The sequence below is a fragment of the Trachypithecus francoisi genome, unplaced genomic scaffold (assembly GCF_009764315.1).
Source record: "Trachypithecus francoisi isolate TF-2019V2 unplaced genomic scaffold, Tfra_2.0 Lachesis_group3, whole genome shotgun sequence".
NCBI lineage: Eukaryota > Metazoa > Chordata > Mammalia > Primates > Cercopithecidae > Trachypithecus > Trachypithecus francoisi.
The window spans coordinates 85,552,827-85,566,682 of NW_022681468.1; the positions used below are offsets into that span (position 1 = coordinate 85,552,827).

Sequence of the window (13,856 nt, forward strand, 5' to 3'; positions counted from 1 at the left end):
TGGAAAAACTGTAAACCAGAGGGCTCGTCCGGGATTTGAACCCGGGACCTCTCGCACCCAAAGCGAGAATCATACCCCTAGACCAACGAGCCACTGTGTCAAAACTGCCTTCATATCACTCTGAATTTCTGTTTTCCGCCTGCCATTCTGAAGGTTTTTCTGTTTTTGTTTTTTTTATTTGTTGTGACATTTCCCTTTGGCCATATTTAGCTATTCCTTCCATCTTTACCAAGTTTCAAGTATGGCTTATTGTCTGGCTTATTCTCCTCGATCCAGACGCAGGATGGGGTGAACGAAGGCAGCTTTTTAGACTTTAGACATCCTTGTATCTCACTGAGCCCGGAGAGCGATTTAAGCCCACTAGAGCCTGGAGGGAACCTGGAGGGGTCTGAGATAGAGATCGAGGGCCAGACCTGAGCTCGGTTGCAAGGCTGTAGGTTACTGAGCCCCAGGACAGACGCGCGCTATGTATATACCTGCCGGTCTTTGGACTTAACGTAGAAGCCAAAATATAACACACTTCGGTAAGATAACAGTGCCTTCCTCCAAAGGTTGGACGATTCGGGTTTACTGTCCTTCAGAGTTAGGTAACCAACTTTTCAAAGTGTGATTAATGCAGCTCAACTCATGGCTAAACTGTTCCTTCGTACAAGGGTGAGAGGTAGAGATTTCATCACGTTAACATAGAGATATATTGCACAAACGAAGAGTTACTGTAAACCCCAAAACAGCAACCTCTCCTTCGAGCCGGAATCGAACCAGCGACCTAAGGATGACGACAAGGTAAGTACTACAGTCCTCCGCTCTACCAGCTGAGCTATCGAAGGGAGTGCTAGAAAAGGGTTTCTAAAAATCCCTATTCAAGACATCCTTAACCAGAGACGGGACTGAGAAATCTTTGTATCTGGAAAGTGATTATTGCAGAGTCGCAAAGACAGCTTGTAAGACAGTCCTGCGTCCAAGGTTCTGAGGACAACCTTTCTAAAGCTGGACTCCCCTGCTTCACTGAGGGGCTCCCAAGCAGAGCAGGTTCCCGCATCCTCTGGGCGCCCGAGGCCTGTTGGCCTCACTGGGCGCGGACCCAGGGGCCTCGCGAGCATGGATGCGTGTGTTTGTGTGCAGGGTGGGGACCGGCACCTGGGCGTCGGAGAATTGGGGGCTGAGGCGGTGGGACGCACACAATTCTGACTGCGCAACTGTGAACGCCGGAGAGGGCGGGCCTCCAGGCTTAGGCCCCAGCTCTCTGGTGTCCTCACTTCCTGCGCTCCCCTCTCAATCTCGGCTCTTCCGCTTACACGTCCACAGACTCGGGAGGGAGAGAGTGTAGAATGGAGCAGTGGTCCCCAACTTTTTTGGCACCAGGGACCGGTTTCGTGGAAGACACTTTTTCCACGGACCTTGGGGGCGGGGAGGAGGAGTTGTGGGATGGTTTCGGGATGAAACTGTTCCACCTCAGATCATCAGGCATCACTTAGATTCTCGTAAAAAGAGAGCAGTTTAGATCCCTGGCTTGCGCAGTTCCCAATAGGGTTCGCGCACCTATGAGATTCTAATGCCACCGCTGATCTCACAGGAGGCGGAGCTCAGGCGGTACTGGTAGCTAGCCCGCAGTTCACCTCCCGCTGTGCGGCCGGATTCCTAATAGGCCATGGACTCGTGCGCAGCCCAAGGGTTGGGAACCCCTGAAATAGAGGACATCTGGGCAAACCCAATGTTTCTGTGTTAATTCGCTTTTGGAGAAAATATTTTCAGCTCATTCAAAAGGAAGGCCACATTTCTCTGCTTCAAAATCAAGTGTAGTGACCCAAGTCTCGCCCCTAAAGTCGGGCCCTTAATTTCCCAAAAGCCCACTGGCACATGAAACCTTGCCGCGCAGTGTGCATCTATCTTCTGGACACCTGGCAAGAGCAGTCATCGCTGGCTCTTCCTGTTTCAGAAGGGGAATCTTGATCTCTACTCCAAATATGCCCAGACCTGGGGCTTGAGAATAGCTTAAGGGGCCATTGTCTCGCCTAGCTGTCCCCATTTCCCGCCCGGCAGTGAGCAGGGCTCTCGCCGCCAGTCCGCAAGCCGGGGCGTTGGCAGAGGCTGACGGCAATTTCCACCGCTTGTGTAATGGATTCCGCCGCATTCCAGGAGGTAAAGCAGCATTACTACTGGAACCTAAAGGAAACGTTCTGCTCAGCTGGTGTTTATTTGGAAGCTCTGAACGGCGGCAAGAAGTTATAATTTGCCACGTTTTCTCAGGGTCAGTTCAGAAGGGTTAGGAGGGGAATTTAAGTAAAACCTGAATCAAGAAAGTAAAGGCGGAAGGCCCCAGCGAGATTTGAACTCGCGACCCCTGGTTTACAAGACCAGTGCTCTAACCCCTGAGCTATAGGGCCTCACAGAAGGTAGACGTCTTCCTTTCATAGAAAAGGAAAAGAGTTTCGGGGTTTCTGCTAACATGTGAGCATAGAAACTAAGTAAAACCCGGATGTCGTCTCAATCCACTTCCCAACCATTAGACTTCAGTTCACAGACTTTGTTCTTGCTGGGGATGGTGCAAAGTGAAGGCCAGTGACAGGGACCACTACTATCCTAAGATTGGAGAAATCTGCCCAACGCGACACAGTCTAACACAGAAAGACTCTCCACTTGCCCACTTCAGACTGAAAATTAAGAAAGGAAAACCGGCAGAGGAAGGAGCTCACCACAGGTCTCACTTGAAACTGCTGACATCCGCATTTTGTTTCCTGCTTGTGAGTCTCCCACTGAGACTCGCAACTGCGAGTCTCAGTGCCAGAGGAGGCATTTCTTAATTCGCAGTTTAATTCATTCCTTCATTCAACAAACACTGCATTCCAGTCTGTGCTAGGCTCTGCACTAAGAACTAGGGATCCAGATATGATCTTTATCCTGAAGTCACTGTCACAGTCTTGTGGACAAAAGAACTTTAATTTTCATGAAGGAAAACAATGAAAAGTAGCTGTGCCAGGTGTGAAGGGGTGGTAGCCATGTCAAGGTCCACACATTTACAAAGTGAACCATCCGGGGGCGGTCTCCAAGAGAGCATTGGCCTGAGCTGCACTACGAAGGGAGGTTAAGACTTAGACAAAAATTGGAGCAGGGTGGTCCCTGGTAGAATAAAATTACGAGCAAAGTCCGAGAAAAAGACTGAGACATTCAAGGGAACACTGGCTGGGGCAGCAGGTGAGAAGATTTGTAGAAGAAAATAGAAATTCACCAAACATTGATGAGTTTACGGAATGAACTGAAGGGACGAGCAACCAGAGTCAGAAACACCAGTGACTGGCCATGGTGCAGATGCTCAAACATAAAGCTGCAAAAGGGTAATCCTTATGGGACTAGAAAGGAAGGGATGAGTGAGAGAGATACAGGGAAGGGCGATTCTGCTGAACCTAGATATGAAGTGCAATCAAGAGGAAAGAGAGGGGACTCTCAAAAGTGTCTTTAAGAGGCCAGATAATACTTACAGAAAAAAGGAAGCCTACCCCTTCAGGGTATCTGGAGAGGGCGGAGGGGTGATGCTAGGATTTAGGTAAGCTGAATATTAAGTGAAGATGGAGCAGTTCACGGGAATTGTATGATAACCAGAATACTCTTGTGTCTAGAGTTTCATGAATTGATAGATGAATTAATCAAATTACGTAAGTCATCCATTGAGTTAGAGACTCTACGAGTCATGCACTCTTGAAGGAAAAGAATACAGAGAAAACAGCCGAGACTAGAACGTAAGCTTTGAATAGCTCTGTTACAGGTGTATGTTACATTAGTGTGCGTCCAACATCCTTTAAAAATTCTCCTTACATGTGGATATTTCACATATTATAAGTAAGTCTGTCCTAGCACACTTGCTTTCCCAGCTTGCAACTGAGAATGGGCTTGTGACCTGGGCGCCACCAATCAGATGCATTGCCCAGGAAGCTTTCCGTTTAGAAACATAAAACAGGAGTACAGGATACCATAGGGAAAACCCACGTTTTTCCAAATACGGTATCAGTGTCAAGTTTCTGGATATGGGTTTTCTTAAATCCATATACTACTGTTTTTCTTTAGCTCTGGAAAATTCTCAGTCATTGTATTAGTTTGCTAGGGCTTCCATAATGAAATACCACAGACTGGGCGACTTAAACAACTGAAATTCGTTTCCTCACAGTCCTGGAGGTCAAAAATCCAAGACCAAGGTGTTGGCAGGTTTTGTTCCTTCTGAGGCCTCTCTCCTTCACTTAGAGATAGCTGGCCTCTTGCTCCCACCTCACATGGCAGTCCCTCTGTGGGTCTACACCCTTAGTGCCTCTCTTTGTGTCTAAATTTACTCCCCTTATAGGGACACTAGTCAGGCCTACCCTAATGGCCTCGTTTTATCTTAATCTCCTCTTTAAATGCCTTATCTCCAAATACAGTTACATTCTGGGATACTAGGGATTAGGGCTTCAACATAAAAATTTAGGGGGGGATACATTTTAACCAATAGTAGCCATTATCTTCTCCTATATTATATGTACATATATATGTGTGTGTATATATATATTTTAGGCTAGTCAAGTGAAGTAGTGGAGTGGAGAAGGAACAGAAAGACCTGTAACTGGTTGTGATCAATTAGTTATAAACACCACTGCACTCAGACCAGCCAGCCTCCTATATTGTTTTTACTCTATTTTTTTCTCTCTTTTTGGAACTGAAATTAAACATCTATTAGAGCTTCATACCTTGTCTTCCTTATGTATATATGTGTGTGTGTGTGTATATATATATATATATATTTTTTTTTTTGGAGACAGTCTCCCCCTGTCTCCCAGGCTGGAGTGCAATGGCACGATCTCGGCTCACTGCAAGCTCCACCTCCCAGGTTCACACCATTCTCCTGCCTCAGCCTCCCGGGTAGCTGAGACTACAGGCGCCCGCCACCACGCCCTGCTAATTTTTTTGTATTTTTAGTACCGACGGGGTTTCACCGTGTTAGCCAGGATAGTCTCCATCTCCTGACCTCGTGATCCACCTGTCTCGGCCTCCCAAAGTGCTGGGATTACAGGGCTGAGCCACCGCGCCGGCTTTTTTTTTTTTTTTTTTTTTTTCCGAGATACAGTCTCACTCTTTTGCCCAGGCTGAAGTGCAGTGGTGCAATCGCGTCTCACTGCAACCTCCACCTCCCAGGTTCAAGCAATTCTCCTGCCTCAACCTCCTGAGTAGCTAGGATTACAAGTGCGTGCCACCACACCCGACTGATTTTTGTATTTTTAGCAGAGACGGGGTTTCACCGTGTTGGCCAGGCTGGTCTCAAATTCCTGACCTCAGGTGATCCAACCCACCTGGGCCTCCCAAAATTCTGGGATTACAGGCATGAACCACCGCGCCTGGCCTATTACAAATACCTTTAGGGCTACAAAGGTCAACGCCCAGATAATTTCCCTTAACGCTCTGAATTCCACCTTTGGCTTGGTTTCTGGCCTATTAGTTGCTTACTCCCGTATCAGCACTTTAATGCTTCTAAGGAGATTTGGTAAAAGTATTTATTTATCATTTTGGGAGGCCGAGGCAGGTGGATCACGAGGTCAGGAGATACAGATCATCCTGGCTAACACGGTGAAACCCCGTCTCTACTAAAAAATACAAAAAAAATAGCGGGGCGTGGTGGCGAGTGCCTGTAGTCCCAGCTACTCGGGAGGCTGAGGCAGGAGAATGGCATCAACCCGGAAGGCGGAGCTTGCAGTGAGCCGAGATCATGCCACTGCACTCCAGCCTGGGCAACAGAGCAAGACTCAGTCTCAAAAAAAAAAAGGATTTATTTATTTTATTTATTTTTGTTTAGAGATGGGATTTCACCATGTCACCCAGGAAGTCTTGAACTGGACTCAAGCAGTCCTCCTGTCTAGGCTTCCCAAGGGTGCTGGGATTACAGGCGTGAGCCACTGCACCCAGCTGAGATTTGGTAAAAATCTTATGCAATATTTTTAATAATTTTTATTTCAAGAAGGAGTCGTCTAAATTAATTAGCCTACCAATGCTAGAAAGGAAATGGCATTTGTGGGAGCTATAACATCAATCATAGTCCACCACACGGACTGAGAAGCAGAGAAAACAGTACTCCAGAGAAAGTTTAAGAGGGAGAGTGCCAAAGCACAAAATGGAAAGCGCGGTGACAGCCTGCTCTTTCTGGTTATATCATCCTTTCCAGAAGACATCACTGGAAAAGGACAAGATGGTTTAGCAGTGTGGCCAATTAGTCTCAGCAGTTTGGTAGTGTGGTTGAATGGTCTAAGGCACTGAATTTAGGCTCCAGTCTCTTTGGGGGCGTGGGTTTAAATCCCACTGCTGCAAGGGTCTTTTGTTTCTACATCAGTAATAACTAATCAGTTTATCTTCACTGGGGGGTTGACCTAATGTCAAACCCAACATGTGATTTTTCTCACTGCCTGGCTGGGCTAGGGGAATGGAACCACTGAATGAATGACTCATAGCCTACCCACAGGGAGCTCTTAATTCAATCGAACACTCAGACCACTAAGAGATGTACTCCCAACTTCTGTTTGAAAGGGGGCTGATAAGACCTTGCCAAAGAAATGACATTTGAGCTGGAACCTTGAAGTGACTTTGAAAGTGCAGTATATGTTCCGTGAAAAGGAAAGATAAGGTAGGGGAGGGAGAAGAGGGGAGCAGGGAGTGAAGTGAGCCTTTGTTTCATTTGCTCCTAAGTATTAACCTGGAGAAATCTGAGCAGTTGCACACAGAATGTAAAGTGTCCCTATGTCCCTGCTGCTGACTGCCTCTGGGAACCCCCTGTGTTTCCTACAGGATGTTGTCTCTGGTTTCTTCACCTACCCCTGATCTCCTGCTACAACCCCTTCCCTCACCCACCATTTCTCCTTCAGTGTCTGTCCCTCTAGGTCCGTCACTAGGACAGTAAAAGAGATGGGTTAAGCAGGACACAAATCACCAAGGGAGGCAACTGCTCACCAGTTCACGGAGGTGATATTTCAGAAGATTCAATGCTCAGGCTTGAGCCAACCATAGAAGACCACCCTGGCCGCCACCTAGACCACAAAGAGTCCAAATATGAGTTGAAGTCAGAATTTGAGCTCTTTAAGGAGCAACTTTACTTTCTGGCCTTTGAGAGCAGTGCCCTTCCTGCCCCACGTGATACCTTTGGCACTGGGCAGGATTTGGCGTCTATCACATCCAAGTTTGACTCCAGGCATTGACCCTACCTCAAGGCTTTGGGAAGAAGGAGACGGCTCATGTTAGCAGGTGGTGATGGAAACTGATTGGCCAGTGCCTTAAGTAGGCAAGTGATAAGTTTATCCATGTGGCTCTTTACTGTAGTCATCCCTGCTGTAGAGGGCTGTCCTGTGTATTATAGAATACTTAGTGGCATCCCTGGCCTTTACTCACTAGACGTCAGTAGTAATATGCCCTCTCTACCCAACTGTGACATCAAAAATGTCTCTAGACACTGCCAAATGTCCCCTAGGAGGCAAAATCATCTCTAAAGATGATTATCTCCCAGTGTGTAGCTTGTCTCTTACAGTGTCTTTACCAAGGCAGAGGTTTCTTAATTTTGATGAAGTTCCTTTAATGGTGTTTTTCTTTTGTGAGTCATACTTTCAGTGTTGTATCTAAGAAAACTTTCCCCAACACAAGTTGACAAATATTTTATTATAAAAATTTCAAAGTTGTGGGTTTTATTGGTAGGTCTATGATCTACTTGAGGTTCATTTTTATATGTAGAGCAATGTAGGGATCAAAAATCTTTTTTTGGCCGGGCGCGGTGGCTCAAGCCTGTAATCCCAGCACTTTGGGAGGCCGAGACGGGCGGATCACGAGGTCAGGAGATCGAGACCATCCTGGCTAACATGGTGAAACCCCGTCTCTACTAAAAAATACAAAAAACTAGCCGGGCGAGGTGGCGGCGCCTGTAGTCCCAGCTACTCGGGAGGCTGAGGCAGGAGAATGGCGTAAACCCGGAGGTGGAGCTTGCAGTGAGCTGAGATCCGGCCACTGCACTCCAGCCCGGGCGACAGAGCGAGACTCCGTCTCAAAAAAAAAAAAAAAAATCTTTTTTTAATTAGCTGGGCATGGTGGTGTGCACCTGTAGTCCCAGCTACTTGGGAGGCTGAGGCAGAAGTATCGCTTGAACCAAGGCAGGGAAGTTGCAGTGAGCCAAGATTGCACCACTGCACTCCAGCCTGGGCAAGAGACTCCATCTCAAAAAAAAAAAAAAAAAAAAAGTTGTGATTTTTCTAAAGTTTGTTGAGAAAACTACCTTTCTCCACTGAATTGCCCTTGAAGCTTTGGCAACAGTCAATTAACAATATGTATGTGGTTCTATCTCTGTACTCCTGCTCTATAGATCTATTTTTTTAAATTTCTTACTGCCAGTATGATACTGTCTTAATTATAGCAGTTTTATAATAAATACAATGAAATATAAATAAGTCGGGCAGAGTGAGTCTTCCAACTTTGTTTTTTCCAAAGATGTTTTGGGCATGCTGTCTTTGAATTTGCATATGAATTCTGGAATTAGCATGTCAATTTCTTTAAAAGAAAACCAACCCTGTTGGGATTTTTATTGTAATTAGATTGAATCTATAAATCAATTTAGGGATAACTAATATCTTAACAACATTGAGTCTGTTCACGCACAAATATGAAATGTCTCTATGTATTTAGGATTCCTTTCATTCCTCTTAGCATTTTTTTTCAGTGTACAAGTCTTGGGCATATTTTATTCCTAAGTATTTTATATTTAATTACTCTGTTGTAAATTGTATTGCTTTTTAAAATGTCAATTTCTGATAGTTCATTACTAGTACATACAATTATACATATGTATATACAATTTATAAAATAATATATGCCAAGCCTGGCCGACATAGTAAAGCTCCATTTCTACAAAAAATGTTTTTAAAAAATTATCCAGGTGAGGCTGGGCGCTGTGGCTCACACCTTCAATCCCAGTAGTCCATTCAGTCAGTTGTGGGTGCTTATAATTTGTTTGGCTTAAAAATCATTCATTTTTAACCTTCAGAGGCTAACTTGAGGTACATATTCTAAAAGTATTAGCTTCTTTGTGGCAGAGCTTATAGAAAAGATGGGACAGAGATGCTGCTCCCAGCACCAGCATAATTGCCTAATGGGTTCATCTTGACCCTGCCCAGAAAAGCTGATTTACTGAGACAGTGTTATTGCAGTAAAGAGTTTAGTAAATGCAGAGCCAACTAAATGGAAGACTGGAACTTTGTTATTACTCTAATCAGCCTCCTCGAAAATTCAGAGGCTAGGGTTTTCAAGGATAGTTGTGAGACAGCCAGGTGAAAGATGGTCCCCGCACATTCTCCAACCAGCCTGCGCACGGGGACGAATACGCAGTGGTGGAACCTCGGGAAATTAGTGCCATTCGCAGCAAGGAGGCGCATGGCCCCATCTCTTCCTGGGAGGAAACTGGGATTTGAAGGCCTGGGCAGCAAGTGCTCTAGCAAGGACTCTGGCCTAGCAAGAATTCCCCTTTTCTTCCTTTTTTACCCAATAAAACCCCGTCTTACTCACCAATGCAATTGTCTGCGAGCCTGAATTTTCATGGCCGTGGGACAAAGAACGCTGTCTTTAGCTGAAGTAAAGAAAAGTCCTGCAACATTTGGACAGCAGGAGAATGCTGATTAGTTGGGTCAGAGATAAAATCATAGCGAGTCGGAGCTTGTCTTCTTTCACTGAATCAGTTCCTGAGAGGGGGCCAGTTTACCAATCTCGGTGTCGCCAGCTGATCCATTCAGAATGCGGAGTCTGAAAAATGCCTAGAACAGCGATCTTAGATTTTACAATAATAATGTTATTTACGGGAGCAACTGAGGAGGTTAGGATCTTGTGGCCTCTGGCTATATGACTCCTGAGCCATAATTTCTAATACTGTGGCTAAGTTGTTACTTTTACAAAGGAGGTCTGACCCCCAAGCAAGGAGGCGGTTTGCTTCATGAAGGGGCTGTTGTCATGTTTTTCTTAAACTACAAACTAAATTCCTCCCGTGGTTTGCTCGGCATACGCCCAGAAATAAAAAAAAGGAAGCTAGGAGGTTAGAAGCAACATCGAGTTGGTAGACTGATATGGTGGCTCACACCTGTAATCTCAGCACTTTGGGAGGCCAAGGCGGGCGGATCACTTGAGGTCAGGAGTTCGAGACCAGCCTGGCCAACATAGTGAAAACCCATCTCTACTAAAAAATACAAAACTTAGCCAGGCGTAGTGGTGCACGCCTGTAATCTTAGATACTTGGGAGGCTGAAGCAGGAGAATCGCTTGAACCCAGGAGGCAGAGATTGCATTGAGCTGAGATTGTGCCACTGCACTGTAGCCTGGGCAACAGAGCAAGACTCCATCTCCGGGAAAAATAAAAATAAAAAAGATGGAGTTGGTTACATCAGACTTCTTTCACTGTTACGATTTTTGTAAAGGTGGTTTCACCAGCTGCACTCTTCCCATAGCTTTTAGTGAGAAACTGGGGAGACTGTTGGAGGTGGGCAATCTGGATCTAGCGAAGGTCTCAGGCAGTCTGCACTGACACTGATTTTCCAGGTCAGGAGAGACAAAGTAGTCATAGTGGGTCCATGTTTCCCCAGTGTGTCAACCCAAAAGGTTAAAATAATAGGCACTATGGACTTAAAGAAATCAAAATTAATTTTGTCCCAAACCAAATTTGAGAACCGTAGCCCGGAACACAAACAGCGCAAACTGAGAATGTGTCCCGGAATGGGTTACACGAGGCATGGTATTTACATGTTTTTTTCTAAAAACATTTATATGTTTTTTCTAAAAATCAAAGGGCCGGCGCGGTGGCCCACGCCTGTAATCCCAGCACTTTGGAAGGCCGAGGCAGGCGGATCACGAGGTCAGGAAATGGAGACCATCCTGGCTAACACGGTGAAACCCTGTCTCTACCAAAAAAATACAAAAAATTAGCCGGGCGTGATGGCGGGCACCTGTAGTCCCAGCTACTCTGGAGGCTGAGGCAGGAAAATGGCGTGAACCCAGGAGGCGGCGCTTGCAGTGAGCCAAAATCGGGCCACTACACTCCAGCTTGGGTGACAGAGCAAGACTCCATCTCAAAAAAAAAAAAAATCAAAGAAGGGGGCAGTGAAGCAAAGGTGACATTTTTACAATTTTGACTGATGTTTAGTGATGTTATACACAAACCAAATGTGCGGTTAACATATATAGGGACAGGGTAACAAGTAAAGGAGTATATACACACCTTAGGGTTTAGAGGGGAATGACTGACGTTATCCTGCTGTTAGAAAAAGGAAAATTCAAAGAAAATGTTAACATGGGCCCACAATGGCTGCAGTTGGGCATATGGGTAATAAAACCCAGGCCTATAAAATAAAGCTGACCTCTTGCCTGTGTAACTGGAGTTTGTTAAATATTTCACTGACAGGGACTGGTCATAAACCTGCTTATCAGATGTAGAACAAAGACAGGATGGAGTTAGTCACCCTCTCTCCACCAGACCCTAAGATGCTTAACCTTTCTCCCTACTCACTCAACTGTATATTTATCTTATGTATGGCATCACTGAGCACTCATCAGAATCACAAGAATGTAACATTGTTTCAGTAACCACTTCTCCCCTCCTTCTGTGCCACACATATCCCCCTTAGAAAATTTAAATATACTGCGCCTCATGTAAACTACTTTGGGACCTATTCTAGGTCTATTCTAAGTCTGTGTTCTCAAGCATAACTCCTCAAACTTGGCTGAGAATAAATCTAACCATGACTTCTTTAAGTTCAAGTGCCTGTTACGTCACTTTTCAGTTGACACTGTCTCTGTGCTTCACTTGCTAGGCAAGGTTACAATCAGTACACGTCAGTGAAAACATTTGACATGGCTGGGCTCACGTTTGTAATCCCAGAACTTTGGGAGGCAGACATAGGTGGTTCACCTGAGGTCAGGAGTTTGAGACCAGCTTGCCCAACATAGCAAAACCTTGAATCTGCTAAAAAAAAAAAAAAAAAGTAGCCAGACATGGTGGTGCATGCCTATAGTCCCAGCTACTTGGAGGCTGAGGCAGGAGGATCACTTGAACCCAGAAGGGGTCAGGTTGCAGTGAGCCGAAATTGTGCCACTGCACTACAGCCTGGGCAACACAGCAAGACTCTGTCTCAAAAAAAAAAAAAAGAAAGAAAGAAAGAAAGAAAGAAAAGACAAAAAACAACAAACTTTAGCCTTTCAGGCTAGAGTTCAGCTTTAGCTCATAGGTCTAGTTTCTATTACCTATATGCCCAACCTGCAGCCATCTTGGGCCACTTTCAAACATTGTTCTTTCAGATTTTCTTTTTTCTGACAAGTGCCATGCAGGAAAAATCAGGAGGGGGATGGGGACAAGGGCTTTGTCCAGGTGACATTTATGCAGATTGTATTCCTAGTCTGGTCTGGGGCCTTGTCTTCTTGTATGATGACTTTGGGAGGAAGGTTGCAATTGCTTGAGCCTGGAGACAAATATCTGTTCCTTTTTCCTTCTGTCAGTTTTCTTGGTTGTGGATCAACAAAATGAAGATGTCTCCTAGAAGAATAAAGTAGTAAGGCCAGCAACTCACGGGTTAATGCACCAGGCTGTAACAAAGGTATGAATTCTAGCCTCCCTGGGGCTCCAGTTGCTTCAGTTTTTATGCTCTGGGATGTATTTACCAAGCTCAGATAACTTCACTGGCGAATTTCAATAAATGTGTCAGGAATAATGACAATTCTACACAACCTCTTGCAGAAAAATTGGAGATGAGATAATAATTCTCAACTCTTTACATGAGGACAGTGTATTCTGATATTAAAAGCAAAGATACTTCAAAAGAAAGAAAACTACAGATCAGAGTCTCTTAAGAACATAGAAGCCAAAAAGTTTCACATAACTTTAGCGAGTTGAATCCAACAGTATATAAAATAATGATACATCAGAATCAAGGGGGATTTATCCCAGAAAAGCAAATTTGGTTTGATATTCAAAATTAATCAACGTACAAACTATATTATATTAAAAAGAAAAAACATGCTTATATCAAAAGATGTAGACAAAACATTTGTCAAAATTTCACATTCGTTTATTTATTACTTATATTTTTAGAAACGGGGGTTTCCCTCTGTCCCCCAAGCTGGAGGGCAGTAGCACAACCATAGGTCACTACAGCCTCAACTTCTTAGGCTCAAGTGATCATCCAGCCTCAGCCTCCTGAGTAGCTGTAACTACCAGTGTGTGCCATCATGCCCTGATAATAATTTTTTCTTTCTTTCTTTCTTCGTTTTTTTTTTTTTTGTTTGTTTTGTTTTGTTTTTTTGAGATGGAATTTCGCTTTTTGTTGCCCAGGCTGGAGTGCAGTGCTGCGATCTCACTGCAACCTCCACCTCCCAAATTCAAGCGATTCTCCTGCCTCAGCCTCCCGAGTAGCTCGGATTACAGGCGCCCACCACCACACCCAGCTAATTTTTTTGTATTTTTAGTAGAGACGGGGTTTCACCATGTTGGCCAGGCTGGTCTGGAACTCCTGACCTCAGGTGATCCACCCGCCTCGGCCTCCCAAAGTGCTGGTATTACAGGCATGAGCCACCGTGCCTGGTACCCTGATAATTTTTTAAAATTTTTCGTACAGACAGATTCTCACTTTGTTGCCTAGGTTGGTCTTGCACTCCTGGGCTCAAGTGATCCTCTCATCTTGGCTTTCCAAAGCGCTGAGATTACAGACATGAGCCACCAATGCCCACTACACATTCGCTTCTCATATAAACTCTCAGCAAATTAGAAATAGAAGGGCCTTTTCTCAATCTGATAAAGGGCACCTATGAAAAACTTTCAGCTAACAATATACTTAATGATGA

At 44.9% G+C, this 13,856-nt stretch overlaps 3 non-coding genes across 3 annotated transcripts; all 3 read right to left on the minus strand.

The window, feature by feature from the left end:
* Positions 1-20: 20 nt before the first annotated feature.
* On the minus strand, positions 21-92 carry TRNAP-UGG. Its single transcript has one exon. It is a non-coding gene; the product is annotated as a tRNA-Pro (tRNA).
* Positions 93-738: 646 nt separating this feature from the next.
* On the minus strand, positions 739-827 carry TRNAY-GUA. The gene is given in 2 exon segments: positions 739-774; positions 791-827. It is a non-coding gene; the product is annotated as a tRNA-Tyr (tRNA).
* A 1,484-nt stretch (positions 828-2,311) lies between these two features.
* On the minus strand, positions 2,312-2,384 carry TRNAT-UGU. Its single transcript has one exon. It is a non-coding gene; the product is annotated as a tRNA-Thr (tRNA).
* Between the last annotated feature and the right edge of the window lie 11,472 nt (positions 2,385-13,856).